Source organism: Callithrix jacchus, chromosome 10, assembly GCF_049354715.1.
Source record: "Callithrix jacchus isolate 240 chromosome 10, calJac240_pri, whole genome shotgun sequence".
NCBI lineage: Eukaryota > Metazoa > Chordata > Mammalia > Primates > Cebidae > Callithrix > Callithrix jacchus.
Genome location: NC_133511.1, coordinates 125,377,850 through 125,394,969, shown reverse-complemented (window position 1 = coordinate 125,394,969; position 17,120 = coordinate 125,377,850). Strand labels below are relative to the sequence as shown.

The following is a 17,120-nucleotide window of genomic DNA, read 5'->3' as shown; positions in this document are numbered from 1 at the left end:
GAGAGAGCAACTCTAAAGACCAATTAGGTGAAGTATTATCCCCCTAGAAAAAGAATTCCAGTCTTCTCATTAGTAGAGAGAGCTGTATTACAGAAAATTGAACTCAGTTATTACATTTTGAATCCCAAAAATAACAAAACCTGTGAAAATTTGTCTCCTTTTTGCCTCTTGGCCCATAAACCCTAAAATATTTCTTATCTCGCCCTTTGCAACAAATGCTTTGTTTGCCGCCTGTTCCACAGCGCCTGTGCCTACAGTGCTGTTCCTCTCCAGGAACCCTCGGAACCACCCAGCACTGAGGACTCCCACCCAGGACTCCTGGAGACTTCTGAGTAACTTCTTAAGAAAAGGGTTCCCTCTGGTGTGGGATAGCAGGCTGATGAGCCGAGATGTGGAAAAGGAGGAGGAAGAATAACTGAAGCTAAGAAATTGCTCCAGGAGCTGTCAAAGCTAAGACTCTCAGCCAGCAAAGAAAAACAAAATAAACAGGGAGGGAGAGAGGGAGACAGTCTCAAAAATATTATCCTGAGAAATGTCTCTGACATTTTAGCTCCTACCACCAAACAATTAATGATACCTATATTTTGTTAAAAGTACCAAAGGCGGGCCGGGCGCGGTGGCTCAAGCCTGTAATCCCAGCACTTTGGGAGGCCGAGGCGGGTGGATCACGAGGTCTAAAGATCGGGACCATCCTGGTCAACATGGTGAAACCCCGTCTCTACTAAAAATACAAAAAATTAGCTGGGCACGGTGGTGCGTGCCTGTAATCCCAGCTACTCGGGAGGCTGAGACAGGAGAATTGCCTGAACCCAGGAGGCGGAGGTTGCGGTGAGCCGAGATTGCGCCATTGCACTCCAGCCTGGGTAACAAGAGCGAAACTCCGTCTCAAAAAAAAAAAGTACCAAAGGCACGAAGAAGTTAAAGCTGCTTCCTCACAAAATACTTACAATGTAGTAAAAGAGAAAAAAATAATTCTAAAATAATTTAATGAGATACTCTGAGAGTTCACAAAAGAGTGAACACAAAGGAAGTGAACAATCCAAGGTGGTTTGACAAAAAAGAGAGAAAGAAAGCTGAGCCCCAGAAGATGTGAGTTCAAATACAAAGAACAATAATAAAATTCCATGAGGCTGGGCGCAGAGTCTCACGCCTGTAATACCAGCACTTGGGGAGGCTGCAGTGGGCAGATTACTTGTGGCCAGGAGTTGAAGACCAGCTTGGCCAATATGGTGAGATCCCATCTCTCCAAAAACACAAAAATCAGAAGGGCATGGTGGTGTGCACCTGTAATCCCAGCTACTCAGGAGGCTGAGACAGGCGAATTGCTTGAGCCCAGGAGGTGGAGGTTGCAGTGAGCCAAGATCACACCACTACACTCCAGCCTGGGTGACAGAGTGAGACCCCGTCAAGAAAGAAAAGAAAAAGGGAAGGAAGGAAGGAAGGAAGGAAGGAAGGAGGGAGGGAGGGAGGGAGGGAGGGAGGGAGGGAGGGAAGGAAGGAAGGAAGGAGGGAGGGAGGGAAGGAAGGAAGGAAGGAAGGAAGGAAGGAAGGAAGGAAGGAAGGAAGGAAGGAAGGAAGGAAGGAAGGAAGGGACTCTATGTGACAAGGAGCAACAAGGGGAATGAATACCTGCAGAGAATTCTCCACATGGGATTCATTCATGCAGAAGAATGTGGACGTTGTGTACAAGAATCTGAATATTGGGGGCAAGAATTGTACCTCACTGTTTAAGTGCAAGGGGAACCTGCAAGGGTTGGGTAGGACTGTTCTTGAGGGGCTGGGGCTGAGGGGACATCATATGCAAAGTAGTATTTTAGATGCTGAGGAAACATCCACCTGGTGGTTAGAAGCAGAGACCCATCACAGCAAAACAACCATAGGATCTCCCCAGGCAACAAAGCCTGACCTAGCTTTGCAGCAGCGAAAACAAAAAGAAAAAGACAGTCGCAAGAGTCAAGAGTAGAACCAATATGCACTGGTAAATAACTGTTCATTAGGATAAAAAGAAAGCCAAGTAAAAAGTGACTTAAATTAAAGTCTTAGAGCTAGCACTAGTTCAGAAAGGTAGACCATTAAATGGTTTCTGTCTGCCTTCTAGAGATACAATGGGGACAAATGAAATTTTATTAAGTATGTTTGCATGTCCCCAAAAGGACCTACTCTGCCACTTCTGCCACTTCCTATTAAGTGCCAATGCCAACTGAGCCAAAAGCCAAATATGCAAATTCCATCTCTAATCTTTAACAAACAGTTTTAAAGTGATGGAGATTTGGACTCAGAACGAGACAGTGGCTGACCAGAAGCCAAACGTCCTTTTGCTGGTTTAAAACAAAAATACACAAGAGAGCCCGGTAACCTGGAAGCAGCGGCCTGGGTGGCAAGTCTTTTTCTGTGTGCTACTATTTCAGCTTTCTAGGTCTGCCTGCTCTTTGGCGCCCCTCTCAATAACCCCTGCAAACTTAGAAACCTTTGAGTTCTGCAGATTTGAAGATAGACCAAAGCAGACTAAAGAGGCTGTTACTTAACTTCCTAAAAATCCCACGGGACCATATTGCACCTAGCCTCAGAGACTGATCTCCACCTGGTTTGCTAAGACTCCACAGTCTCACAACAGAACCACAGCTTTCCTTGATGTAATTAATTGAAGGAAACTCTTACTAATCGTGTCTTACCTTTCAAACCAAGTTTAAAAATTAAAAGAAACGTTTTCTTCTTTGTGGCTCCTTGCCCATTACAGGTTATCCTGGTAACAGTTTTCCTCCAATTTACTGCATTAGTAGATTAGCAGAAATAACGTGGGGTATGGATAAAAAACAAGCTCTCCTGGAAAAGGAAAAAGAAAAAGCAGACAATCACATATGTTCTCTTTTGGTGTGACGATAGCCGCCATTAAAGCACGCTGGGTCAGGGTCTTCGGTCACACAGAACTATACACCCCAAGGAATTACAAAGTTCGAGTTGATTAAACTTTTTCTATATGAACATAAGAAAAAAAGCACTGTCATCCCTCTACTTCAGCTTTTATACTAAAGGGAAAAACAGAAGTAAATATAGATGTCATAAAAGCACTATCAGCGAGTAAAGAAGAAAAATACATATTCTTACCTTTGTCTTCTGAAAACATCAATTCTATTCTTATACAACTACAAAGACACCATACTTTAAAATACTAACGTTTTCCAGTTTCATTCCTTTAAATGCCCCTGGCAGCCCACTTAATAGGTCTTATCAGGAAGCATGAGTAGAACGTTAAGGTCACTGAAGTTCTAGCTATACTCAAATTCAGTCTCTAATGACAATTAACCAAATACTGCACATGAAAAGAATATAAATTCTCTTCCGAGGCACCCACTTCGTATATAGCTTAATACTGCAGAAAAGATGTAAACTGTGGACACTGAACTAATGAGAAATCCTAAGTAGTGAAGCCTGACAGGGCCAAAAAATAAGAGGGGAAAAAAACAGCCAGGCGTGGTGGCTCATACCTGTAATCCCAGCATTTTGGGAGGCCAAGGCGGGTGGATCACAAAGTCAGGAGATCGAGAGACCAGCCTGGCCAACATGGTGAAACGCCATCTCTACTAAAATAGAAAAAATCAGCTGGGCATCGTGGCAGGCACCTGTAGTCCCAGCTACTTGGGAGGCTGAGGCAGGGGAATAGCTTGAACCCAGGCAGCAGAGGTTGCAGCGAGCCGAGATCGCGCCACTGCACTCCAGCTTGGCAACAGGGCAAGACTCCGTCTCAAAACAACAACAAACAGAAATCCTCCAAGGCTGCAGTCTACAAGTCATCTCCAAAACAATGTGGTTCATCCAATGCCTTTCCCCCATAAAACTCACACTACATTGTCATCTCAACTCAACATTTTCCCTCAGGTAAGATAATAATAGAAACAATGTTTAACATTTGTTAATATCAACAAGAATAACAGTAACAAGCCTAGCGGCAAATCAAAACGAGCATATTTAATTTTGAAAATAAAATATTTTGGCCAGGTGCAGTGGCTAACAACTGTAATCCCAGCACTTTGGGAGAATGGTGGATCACATGGTAAAGATATCAAGAGCATCCTGCCAACATGGTGAAATCCCGTTCCTACTAAAAACACAAAAATTAGCTGGGCGTGGTGGCGTGTGCCTGTACTCCCAGCTAGTCAGGAGGCTGAGGCAGGGGAATCACTTGAAGCTGGGAGTCAGAGGTTGCAGTGAGCTGTGATCATGCCACTGCACTGCAGCCTGGCAACAGAGCAAGACGCCATCTCAAACAAAACAAAACAAAAAAATTCCCCAGTTAAGTAGTTTTTTGTTTTTGTTTTTGTTTTTTTTTTTTTTTGAGATGGAGTTTTGCTCGTTACCCAGGCTGGAGTACAATGGCGCGATCTCGGCTCACCGCAACCTCCGCCTCCTGGGTTCAGGCAATTCTCCTGCCTCAGCCTCCTGAGTAGCTGGGATTACAGGCACGCGCCACTGTGCCCAGCTAATTTTTTTGTATTTTTAGTAGAGACGGGGTTTCACCATGTTGACCAGGATGGTCTCGATCTCTTGACCTCGTGATCCACCCACCTCGGCCTCCCAAAGTGCTGGGATTACAGGCGTGAGCCACTGTGCCCGGCCCCAAGTAGTTTTTTAATATACACTGCAAAAGTATAAATAATCATCTACATTTCTGCTTAAAATGAGAACAGATCACGTGGCTGTGCTGCTGGAGTCCTCAGACACAACGGAAAGGTCCTCCATGGCAAATCCCCCTCCCCTCCAATTTAGAATCATCTATCACATCTAAGGTCCTATTTCCTTACTTTTCTCTAATCTGAAACAGTTCAACTTTTTCTTCCCATTCACTTCACTGACCTCTTTGAAGAATATGGCTTACGCCTTTCTGGCAGTAGTAAGCCAGAAACATAATGAAGCTTTGTTTCTCCTGGACCAGCACACAAAGAGACAAGATGATGTCAATTTGTCCCATTATTGGTGATAATTTCAATCACTTGGTTAAAATACTGTTTGCCAGATTTCTTCACTATAAAGTGAGCATTTCCCTTAATAATTCATTCGTAATCTCTAGAATACTTCGAGACTATGTTCTCAGAACATTCATCCAACAGTTTTGTGCCGACTGGCAATTCTTGTCTGAATCAATTGATGCTCAGTTATGAAAATGAGGTTATTGTGGCTCTAGTTCAAACTTCAGTGAGGGACGCTGCCTTCTCCTCACTTATTCTTTCCGTATGTCATCAGTATGGACTCACAAATTCATATTTTATTAATTAACTTTTTTTCTTTTTTGTTTTTCGAAGACAGGGTCTCGCTCTGTCACCCAAGCTGGAGTGCAGTAATACAATCTCAGCTCACTGCAACCTCTGCCTCCTGGGCTCAAGTGATCCTTCTGCCTTAGCCTCCAGAGTAGCTGGGATTACAGGCACCTACCACCATGCCTAATGTTTGTATTTTTTGTAGAGATGGGATTTCACTATATTGGCCAGGCTGGTCTCAAACTCCTGACCTCAAGTGTTCCATCTGCCTTGGCCTCCCAAAGTGCTGGGCTTACAGGTGTGAGCAACTCCACCCAGCCAATTAATATCACTCTTCACTCTGATGTTCCAATTGTCCCACATCTGGCCAGTGGGAGCCCCTTCCAGCATGCTCCTGTGTGCTTTTCGTAGTTTTCAAGCACTTCCTTATTTCCTCATGTAACATGTTCTGGATTCATCTTATACATTCTGTGCTCAGCTTGGAAATTTGCCATTTTTCCAAAAAGTCTTGGTTCCGTTTGGTGGGGGATGGAATCAGAAACAAAGGTCTGAGAGCAAAGTATGTTCATACATACTGGGGCTCCCATTTCCTCTGTCCTTTTACAGTGAACAATGCTGGGAAGGAATGACAACTTCATATGCTCCAACTCTGTTGTGTATCCCTGACTTTTAAATATGAACGAAAACCAAGAATTACCAGACACCTCCAGAAAGCCTCTACCATAAAAAGTAGCAAAACAAATGCCAATAATAGTAGTAGAAAAATGCCAAGTCAGAGGAAAAAACAATCAGAAAACAGGAAAAAAAAACCTGAAAGCCTAAAATGGAACATTTTAGCAATATTTTCCAACATCCAAGCAACGGGGGTTCTAAAAAAAGGCGGGGGGGAGAAAAAACAGGAGGAATCAGAGAAATAATTCCCAAAAAAGTTCCTGAAAATAGACCCACACCAAGGAACATCACTGTTCAACTGCATAAGAGCATAGGTCTTCGACGATCAAGTATCTGAATACTTTCAGATTTCTTGAATAGTTTCAGAAGAGAGAACAGAAAAGTGAAGTGACACCTCACTACCATTAGGATGGCTACTGGTGGGGGGGCGGACAGGAAGTGTCAATGAGGATGTGGAGAAACTGGAACCCTTGTGCACTACTGGTGGGAATGTGAAATGGTAGAGCAGCTATAAAAACTGTATGTTCATTCCTCAAAAATTAAAAATAGAATTACTATGTGACCCAGCAAGGCCACTTCTGGTTCTACACTCAAAGAACTGAAGGTAGGATCTCGAAAAGATATTTGTGTACCCATGTTCATGGCAGTGCTAGTCACAACAGCTAAAACATGGAGGCGACCCCAGTGTCCATCAACAGATGAATGGGGAAGTGAAGTATAGCAGAGGTGGAGCAACCCCTGTCCAAAATGCTTAAGACCAGAAACATTTCAGATTTCAATTTTTGTGCATTTTTTAATATTTTCAAATACATAATGAGATATCTTGGGAGAGGGCCCAATTCTAAACATATAATCAGTTTTGTTTCAAATATACCTTATACATATATCCTAAAGGTAATTTTACACAATATTTTAAATAAACTGCATATTGCATGTCTGTATTTTGACTGTAACTAGTCACATGAGGTTACGTGTTGTATGAGGCCAGGTGTGGAATTTTCCACTTGTGGTGTTGAGTTGGCGCTCAAAAAGTTTAAGATTTTGAAGCATTTCAGAACTAGGGATGCTTAACCTATACAGACATACAATGGAATATTATCTAGTCTTTAAAAGGATATTTTGATATAGGCTACAATGTGGATGAACCATAAAGACACGCCAAGTGAAATAAGCCAGTCATGACGATAAAAATGTCTTTTGATAAAGGCAAAAGACTATATAATTCCACTTACTGGAGGTACTCAATAGTCAAAACCAGAGGTAAAAAGCAGAATAGGAGATGGATGGTGGTGACGACTGTACGATGTTATGAATGTACACTATTAAACTGTACACTTAAAATGGCTAAGACGGTAAATTTTGTTATATGTATTTACAATAAAAAATGATAATGAGGCAATGTCTAAATAATTCTGAAGATGTGTTCTGGCTGAAGGTCTGTGCCCGCCTCTCCCATTCATATGTTGAAGTCCCAACTCCCAGCACTTGGAGAAAGGAAGTAATTAGTTAATGGGGTCGTAAGGGTGGGGCCCTGATTAAACAGGATTAGTGTCCTTATGAAACACCACGTGTACAGGAACCCAAGGAAAGGACCTGTTGAGGGAGTTTGGGCAATAATCTCGAAAGACACAATCTTGAATACCACAATCCCGAATGCTGAATGTTCATCCGCAGTGGATTCTAATTATCGACCTGGACCACTTTGTGAACATTAGAATTCTGGACGTGTTTTGCAAACTCTTCTGAACTGGTGTGACCTTTCTTTCTCTTCTCTATGTTCTTCTCATTGTTTCAGGATCGTCCCCTCCAGCTCCTGGGTTTTTCCCAGCCGTCTCCTGCGGTGCTGCACTGTGTCTGCCTTGTAGAGATCCTGAGGATGTCTGGATGGAGTTACCAAGCCCCTGGTAGGCTGGTCCAGTTCCTGGCCCTCACAAAATATGTGTCCTTTTGCCTCAGGAGACCAGCTGCTCTGGAGAAGCTGCAGCCCCTGGCAGAGTCTGGCCCATTTTTCTACTTGTTTCACCAAAGAGTGAGCCCCCCTGGCACCAGCTGCCCACCTGCACACGGCTCTGTTAATGGTTGGGACCCCATTAACAGAGTTAACAGTGCTGGGCCTGGGCTTCAGCTTCTCTCCAACTCCCATCTATTCCACATCTGGTCCCGGAAGATGTTTTCTTTCCTTTTGAGACTGAAAGATCAAAACCCCTGAAGTCTAAAATCCTGAAAATTACAATCCCAAAAGATCAAAATCCCAAAAATACAATTCTGGAAAAAATAATTTTAAAAAATGTTTCAAAGACATGTATTTACATTTTTAAAGAGAGATTTCAAGCCAGGCATGGTGGCTCACACCTGTAATGCCAGCACTTTGGGAGACCAAGGCAGGTGGATCGCCTGAGGTGAGGAGTTCAAAACCAGCCTGGCCAACATGGTGAAACCATGCCTCTACTAAAAATACAAAAATTAGCGAGGTGTGGTGGTGGGCGCCTGTAATCCCAGCTGCACAGGAGCGTGAAGCAGGAGAAATCACTTGAACCCAGGAGGCAGAGGCTGCAGGGAGGCAGAGGCTGCAGTGAGCCAATATCACGCCACTTTACTCCAGTCTGGGTGACAAAGCGAGACTCCGTCTCAAAAAATAAAAAATAAAGGGGGATTTGTGAAACATAAAAAAAAAAAAAAGAATACTTCATAGGCCATTTTACATAATAAAATAGGCAATAATCACATGCATATTTTTGCAAGGATAAAACGTATAACTCAGGTCTAATAACGGCAGTCACATGGGTAGACCAACAGTTATGAGCAGACAAACTACATTCATAAATAGGTCGAATAGTGAAATGTATAAATGTATATAACAGCCAGTATGGTGGCTCAGTCCTGAAATCCCAGAGCTTTGGAAGGCTCCAACAGTTGGAATGGTTAAGGCCAGTTCAAGACCAGCCTGGGCAACATAGTGAGATCCCACCCCTACAAAAAAATATTTTTATAATTAGTTGGACTTGGGAGTACGCACCTGTAGTCCTAGCTACTCAGGAGGCTATGGAGTTTGAGGTTACAGAGAGCTATGATCATGCCACTGCACTCCTACCTGGGTGACAAAGCAAGACCTTGTCTCACTCATTCGTTTGTATATACATTAAAATGCACATAACTATGGTTAGTAATTGCATGCACTCAGCTTTATAACTGCAGTCATCTACAATACCGTGATAGACAACCTATATGTTTTGGTGAGACCACGATGAATCACATCTCATATGCGGTTGCTCAGAGAGGCAAGAAATTTTATCTTTCACAAATGCAGATGCACAAAAAGGACATCTCTTCATTTACTGAGGAAGTTTCAACACGTTTACACATATGTACAATGCCTACACAAAGTCAGTGTTGTAAAATGTACTTCTGTGGGGTCAAATATGCATAAAATGCATAAAACAAAAAGGATATACATGACTTATACCCCCCGTATTGAGTATGATGTGAAGAATAAATACACAGCACAGCAAATTGGCGCGATGTGTGAACGGGCTGAAGTCTTACATGACTGAATAATTTGGCGAAGAGATTTCTTGTAGTTTTTGTCTGTCTTCACTACTTCTATCATCTTCAAAACACATACTACACTTGTATCTGGGGAGTGGTTGTGGTCTCCAAACTTTGTAAGTACATGCTTGTCTGTTTCAAAGTCTGTTATGTCCAGCTGTTGCAAGTAAGCAATTTTCTGCTTTCGTAACCCCGATAATAATTAACTTTAACATTTTTATCTCTCACCATTAAGTAGCCTCATACACTTATCTCAGCCTTTTTGCAAGGGAACAATTTCACCCATCTGTTCCATTGCGCCGTAAGCAACACAGTAAGAAGAAGTATTTGACTTCCCCGATACCAGATTTGTATTAAGCTTCTCCAGCAAGACAGAACATGTATGCAGATATATGAAAGGGGATTTACACAGGAAACGGGCTCATGCAAAGGCCCAGCGGCTAACGCCTGGTGGCTAGGAAGTCCCATAACAGGCAAGCTGGAAACCCCGCGATGCTGGTGGCAAGGCTCAGTCCAAGTCCAAAGGCATCAGAACCAGGGACACCAGTGGTCTCTAACTCTGAGTTCAAGGGGGCTGCTGGTATATGTCTTAGAGTCCAAAGGGTGGCAGCCCTGGATTTCTCACATTCAAGGCAGCAGAAGAGTCTGTCTGGGCCCTGGTTGATTGAATGGTGGCCGGCAACAGTGAGGGCAGACCTTCCCCCCAGCCCACTTAAGACTCATGCATTAGTGAGTGAATTATTATCAACTATAAAACAGGGATAATAACTAACAACAGGATGGAAAAGCACTTGTACAATGCCAGCACAAAAGGTTTGTAAGGGCAGAAGTTCATACCTGAAGTTGTATGATTAAGCAAGTGCATTTAGATGCTGTTTGAGAATTTTTCCATCTCCTCTGGAAACACTCCGACAGACACACCCAAAACTTAAAAGTTTCACTAGGTTTCCAGGTATTCCTTAGTCAAGGAGACACCTAAAATTGAGTCCACAAGTCCACCTACTGTCAACCTGGCACCCACATACATCTCTTTAAACAATACTTAATTTCAAATGAAGACAGTAACTAGGTAAGAGTTCCATCTAACATGATCCAACTATCCTATGCACAACCAAAAACATACTACACCCTTCCCCAGCAAGCGGCTCTCAGGATTTCAATCTTCTGTGATTTTCAGGTTTTTAGAGACGATGATCTTCAGGGCTTCTGATCATTAGGCACTTCAGCATTTGGGATTATGGTGCTCCACACTGTGTCATCTGGTATGACTGGCAGCACATGTGAGGAGAGATGGTATCTATAAACCAGACAGAGGCCCCTCACTAGAAACCAAATTGGCAAGAAGCTTATCTCAAACTTGTAGTTTAGAGAACGTGAGAAAATAAATTTCTGTTGTTTAAGCCACCCAGCCTATGGTATTTTCTTATGGCAACCCTGAGCAGGCTAATATAGAAGGAAAATTATTTCCAACCCAGAAGCACACACCCAGTCAAATTATATCAATCACAAGCACAGAGAACGACACACAGTCTCAAAAGATCTACCTCTGACACACCTTTCTCACAGAAAACTACTGGTAACTATGCTCCACAAAAACCAAGGAGAGCAAAAAGGTAACACAGAACACAGAAACAGAAGATCCAATGGGGAGGAAAGAGGCAAAAAGAACCCCCAGGGTCGCAGAACAGGAGAGCCAGCGGTCCAAAAATAGAAAGATTCCTTCAAAAGAATAAAGTTGAAGGAAGATGTGAACATGTCACTGGCTAAAATTCTGAGGTTAAATTAGTTATAAGTACATTCAAAAACACACACACATGGCTGGGTGCAGTGGCTAACACCTGTAATCCTAGCACTTTGGGAGGCCGAGGCAGGTGGATCGCCCGAGGTCAACAGTTCGAGACCAGCCTGGCCAACAAGGTGAAACCCCATCTCTACTAAAAAAGATAAAAAACAAGCAACAACAACAACAATAATAATTAGCCAGGTGTGGTAGCGGGTGCCTATAATCCCAGCTACTTGGGAGGCAGAGGCAGAAGAACCGCTTGAACCTGGGAGGCAGAGGTTTCAGAGAGCCAAGATTGCGCCACTGCACCCCAGCCCGGGCAATAAGAGCAAAACTCTGCCCCCCTCCAAAAAAAAATTAGCCAGATGCAGTGGCCCATGTCTCTAGTCCCAGCTATTCAGGGGGCAGAGGTTTCAATGAGTCAAGATTGCACCATAGCACTCCAGTCTGGGCAGTGAGAGTGAAGTCCTGTCTTAAAAATAAAAATAAGAAGGAGTAAATTAACTCTAAATTTTCTTCTTGCTTTAACAATTTATGAATCTAATATGAAAATAATCAAAGCTTTAAACATGGTAACAGTGGCTACAGAAAAAATTAAGCAGAACTTGGTAAAAAAAAAAAAGTGAAATAAGAAAATAAAATCTGCTTTAAGCTCAGAGAGACTGAGAAGGTATTGATGGTGAAGGAGAAGTTACTGACAAGCATGGCTGAAGAAACCAAGATCCAAGGTTTCGTCTCCTCATAAGGAGAGAATTTAACTGACAGTGTCCAGACATACTATGGCACAAGACTACTAAAAAAAGCTAAGCCAGAAAGACATGCTTTGAAAGTTAAACAGATGAGGGTGGAATCCATGAGGATGATGAAAAGTTCTCCCCAAAGAACACTAAAGCCGAAAAGGGGGTATTCTCCCCAAGCATTTAATTTCTGTTTACATCATAATGAAAGGACAGAGTGAGAAAGGGGCACGGTTAGAGTAGGACTGTGCTGAAACACTGGGCCCAACTGCACAGCATCATGGAAGCCAGAGGAGGAGCTGATAGCACGAGACTATTCTCTTGGAGGAAATGAATCCCCTCTCCAAAAAACAAATCAGGACAGGAAAAGAAATAGTGTACTCTTATTTTTAACCAATCATTCCTTCAATGGACTGAATTTTTTTCAACAGTCATATAACCTAACCCTCTCATAGATTTTTTTTTAAATACGTATAGCACAATGTGACATCTGGATAGCAAGATTTCTTTTTTCAGTACTGCTGGCTCTGAGTAAGGCCAGTGAAGAGAATGCAAGTGCAACATAATGATAAAATCATCATTTAAGAATGATGACTGCTTTGGACTAAAACAGCAAAACCACAAATTCTCAACTCAACATCATCTAAATGAACCTGCTTAATAATGGCAGGAATGAAAACCCACCCTTACAAACCTTCTGTGTTGGCACTGTACAAGTGCTTTTCTATCCTATTATCATCTGTTTCACAGTTGAGGAAAATAAAGGATTTACCCCAAATCACTCTTGTATGAACATTCAATTTATTTAAAAACAAAAAGCCAAAAAACTCACTTCAGAGGGAAGAAAAAAAGCAGCAGTCATCTATTCCCTAGCCTCTCATTATGAGTTTTTTAGACCTGGGGTCTTGGTATGTTGCCCAGGCTGGTCTAAAACTCTTCGGCTCAAGCAAGCCTCCCAAAATGCTAGGATTACAGGTGTGAGCCACCTCGCCCACCCCCATATAAATTTCTAACATAAATACCACGAAATTCCTGCTGATGTAAACTCCTAAGAGGAAACCATAGCTATTATATAATAGTCAAGAAAGCATTTTCTCCTTACATCATGTATCAGACACAACTAAAGATGCACTCTCCACTAGACAGACAGGTGGTATTACAAAGCTTGGACACACAAAAGCAAGGAATTCTACTTTTTAACTGGTATCAGAAAGTCCCAGGACTGGCCACTTCATTGTGACCTCCTAATGTAGATCTCAACAATCCCATTGCTGCAAGCACCCTCACATGTTTTCTAAAACACCCAGGTTTGAAGAGATGGAAGGTAATGAGATGGGAAGATAATTCATCTCTATGAGGACTGGTTCACCATTTTTACCTTCATTGCCTAGCACACTGTAAAGTAAAAAATTATCCACAAAATTTTGAATACGAAAATCATCAAAAATAACTGCACAAATGCCCTAATTAGGAAACAACCAACTTCCATGACTTGATAAATAACCTAATTCCCATGTCTTCAGAGGCATCTTCCAACAGAATAACTATATGCAGGAAACCTGACCAGCCAATTTCAGACACACCAATTATTTTAATACAGATCAAGGTAGGAGTATCAAGGCTTCTAAGCCATTAATAAAAAAATCACCACACTGAAAAAAGGCAAAAAGACTACTGGGTAAAGTACAAAACACCCAGGGTAAATCCATACTACCACCTTCTAAAAGCACAATCATGTATGTAAAGTACTGTAAGTAAAGACTTGGGCACCTGACTGGATTACATCACTGTCTGCCTATGCACCCTAATGGACACTCAAATCACTGAAGGTACACATGAAGCCAACACAATCTGTTTTTACAATAGAGGCAAGTCATCAATTAGTACATCGACATCTACAGTAAAGCCCAAAAACCTACCTCTGCCTGTCCTAACAACAGTGGGCAAGGACACAGAGCAAAGGTACAAATAACTACATGATCCCAGTCACCAAGCTATATTTAGTGGGCTCAGCCAAGGTTAATTTGATGTAAAAGCTTTACTTCCATAATCTACAGTACAAAGGTAAAAAACACCAAAACTTCCTATATGGAATCTTGGCCATCAAGTGGGTACTATCTGAGGTAAGTGTATAAAGACTGCTGGGAGGTGAGAGGAATGCTGGTCGGGGAGACAAAGCCTCAATTAGGAGAAAAAAGGGGTTTCTGAGATACAGTGCACAGCATGCTGAATGGAGTAAGTACTCATGCCATTGCGCATTTCAAAATCACAAAGAGAATTTCAAATTTTACAAACCACAGTGCTTCAAAAAAGTAAAATAAATAAATGAATAAATAGAGAATTTCAAACTCCCCCCCCACAAAAAAGTACTTGGGGTGACAAATGTTAATGAACTTGATTTAATTATTCTATATTGTATACATGAATCATAACATCACTTAGTACCCTATAAATATGTAACAACTATAATGTATCACCTACAGTTAGAAAGGGAAAAAGGTTTTAGCCAGACTCCACAGCTTACGCCTATAATCCCAGCACTTTGGGAGGCTGAGGCAGGCGGATCACCAGGTCAGTTCAAGACCAGCCTGGCCAACATGATGAAACCCTGTCTCTACTAAAAACACAAAAATTAGCTGAGCATGGTGGCATGTGCCTATAATCCCAGCTACTCAGGAGGCTAAGGCAGGAGAACCACTTGAACCCAGGAGGTGTCGGCTGTGGTGAGCCCAGATCGCGCCAGTGCACTCTAGCCTGGGCAACAGAGCAAGACTCTGCCTCAAAAAAAAAAAAAAAGAAAAGAAATGAAAAAAACTTTTTTTTTTTTTTTTTTTAAGTATAAAGGGCTGGGTGCAGTTCATGCCCATAATTCCCAAAACCTTGGGAGGCTTAAGCAGGAGGATCACTTGAAGCCAGGAGTTAGAGAACAGCCTATGCAAAATAGCAAGACCCAATCTCTACTAAAAATATAAAAATCAGTCAGGCATGGTGGTGCACACCTACAGTCCCAGCTATTCGGGAGGCTGAGCTAAGAAAATTGCCTGAGCCTGGGAGAACTCAAGCTAAAGGTTGGGATTTTTAGTAAGTTAGTACAAAAGTAATTGTGGTTTTTGCCATTACTTGTAATTGCAAAACCCACAATTACTTTTGCACCAATCTAATAAACTGACAAAACAAGGTACCTACATCATGGCGGGGGGGCAACAATCTCATACAGGTTATCAGTGCCCCCCACATCCAAAAAAAAGGATAAAACATAAAGAAAAGGCTCAGGCCAGAACCAGCTGCAGCTCTGTCTCAAGCTCCAGGTTACGTCTTTACTCCCAGTTTTCAATCTAAACCTTCAAATGTGTACCTGACAATCCTAGTCATACTCGTGTGCCTTGGTCTCCACCACCAACATTTCTAAAAAAAGATCAACAAGAAAGGTAAACACTCTACGCCTGAGCTGTCCAGCTGTCCGATTCTCTAGCCGACACAGTCGCTGAGCACGAGGCATGGCTAGTAAGGTGAAAGACCTAGTTTGTTGTTGTTCCACCCCACTCCCCTGGCAACTGAATTTTACATTAATTTTAACTATTTACATTAGGTTGGTGCAAAATTCATCCGGTTTTTGTCATTATTTTCAATTGCAAAACCTACAATTACTTTTGTACCAACCTCAAAGTTCTACCAGACAACACTGCTCTGACTCACATTAAAACGAAGGACACACATAGCTAGACCCTATCTCTCTAAATAAGTAAAATAATAATTCAATTTTTTAAAATCTAAGCACAGAATAAATGTTTATTGTCTATAATATTGGATGAATAAATTTCCATCTTCCAGGTCTCAACTTTCACAACCAAAAAATGTGAGAGTTCAACTTGATTGTGTCCATGCTTCTAAATGAAATAGTGCAGCATATAAATTAATATTCTTCATTCATGCAGTAGTAATTAAAGCCACATACCCCTTAAAATTACGGGAGGTACTTCAAACTGACGATATAAAGGTTTCATACGACCCCTCCAGATGGCCGAGGAAGTTGTCACTTTTTGAGCAAGTCACCACATCGCTCTGAGCTTGTTTTCTTATCTGTAAATGAGAGGTTTAGACTAAATGTTACTGAAGACACTTCAAATCCTAAAATTCTTCATTCCTATAGATCTAAGAAGAAATAGAAAGAACAAATAAGTGAAACCAAGATACTCAAATAAAGAAAATAATTATAAATACCAGTTTAAACAAAACTTTTTTTTTTTTTTTTTTTTGAGACGGAGTTTCGCTCTTGTTACCCAGGCTGGAGTGCAATGGCGCGATCCCGGCTCACCGCAACCTCCGCCTCCTGGGTTCAGGCAATTCTCCTGCCTCAGCCTCCTGAGTAGCTGGGATTACAGGCACGCACCACCGTGCCCAGCTAATTTTTTGTATTTTTAGTAGAGACGGGGTTTCACCACGTTGACCAGGATGGTCTCGATCTTTAGACCTCGTGATCCACCCGCCTCGGCCTCCCCTAGTGCTGGGATTCCAGGCTTGAGCCACCGCGCCCAGCCCATACAAAATCTGAAGAAATTAAGTAAATTTAAACAAGACCCCAATGACAGAGAATGTAAAGTTGCACAATGTCCATGTGCTCTGCTAGGAGGCTGGTTTGTCTACTGGCATGTGCCTAGTTTTTCATTTTTGCTTTAGTCCACGTGTAAAAACGTGTTGCTATCTCCAAAGAAAGCCAAACTAAAAAAAGTGTACAGCCAGGTGCATATAGCTGGAATGAGAACACAGAGCTCACAAAGGTTTGGACTGTTCCTTTCCCCCAGCAAAAACTTGACCACGAAAATCTTCCTACACTAGACGTTATAGTAGAATCCCCACTGCTGCTTTCGGGCTTTGAACTGCATCAAGAGCTTGCTCACTTTGTCGATGAGCCAAACCAAGTAAAACGTGATGCTCTCTGCACAGGAGGTGCAGTTACTTTCAGCTGCAATAAGGTAAACTGGAGGATGCATTCATCCACAAAGATCTTGTAAGATATCCTTTCCTGTGGTGTAAAACCCAGTAACATACATGAAACAGGAAAGAGTCCACTCAAAAGACTCCTAGCAGGTATTTGGAGAAGGGAATTTAGCCTACTGACTTGAGTGAAAC

At 42.1% G+C, this 17,120-nt stretch overlaps 1 protein-coding gene across 50 annotated transcripts in view; it reads right to left on the bottom strand.

Moving 5' to 3' along the window:
- The window catches only part of PPP6R3 (protein phosphatase 6 regulatory subunit 3), a 146,649-nt gene that overhangs the window by 97,032 nt on the left and 32,497 nt on the right, over positions 1 to 17,120 (bottom strand). For 27 of the 50 annotated variants that reach the window (XM_078341607.1, XM_078341620.1, XM_078341606.1 and 24 more), the window contains 2 exons: positions 15,946 to 16,070; positions 2,673 to 2,823 (listed from right to left, as the gene is read on the bottom strand). The gene's annotated coding sequence lies outside the window, so the exon portion shown is untranslated. The remainder of the gene's footprint in view (positions 1 to 2,672; positions 2,824 to 15,945; positions 16,071 to 17,120) is intronic. The other 23 variants (XM_078341610.1, XM_078341616.1, XM_054241164.2 and 20 more) reach the window with 2 other exon arrangements.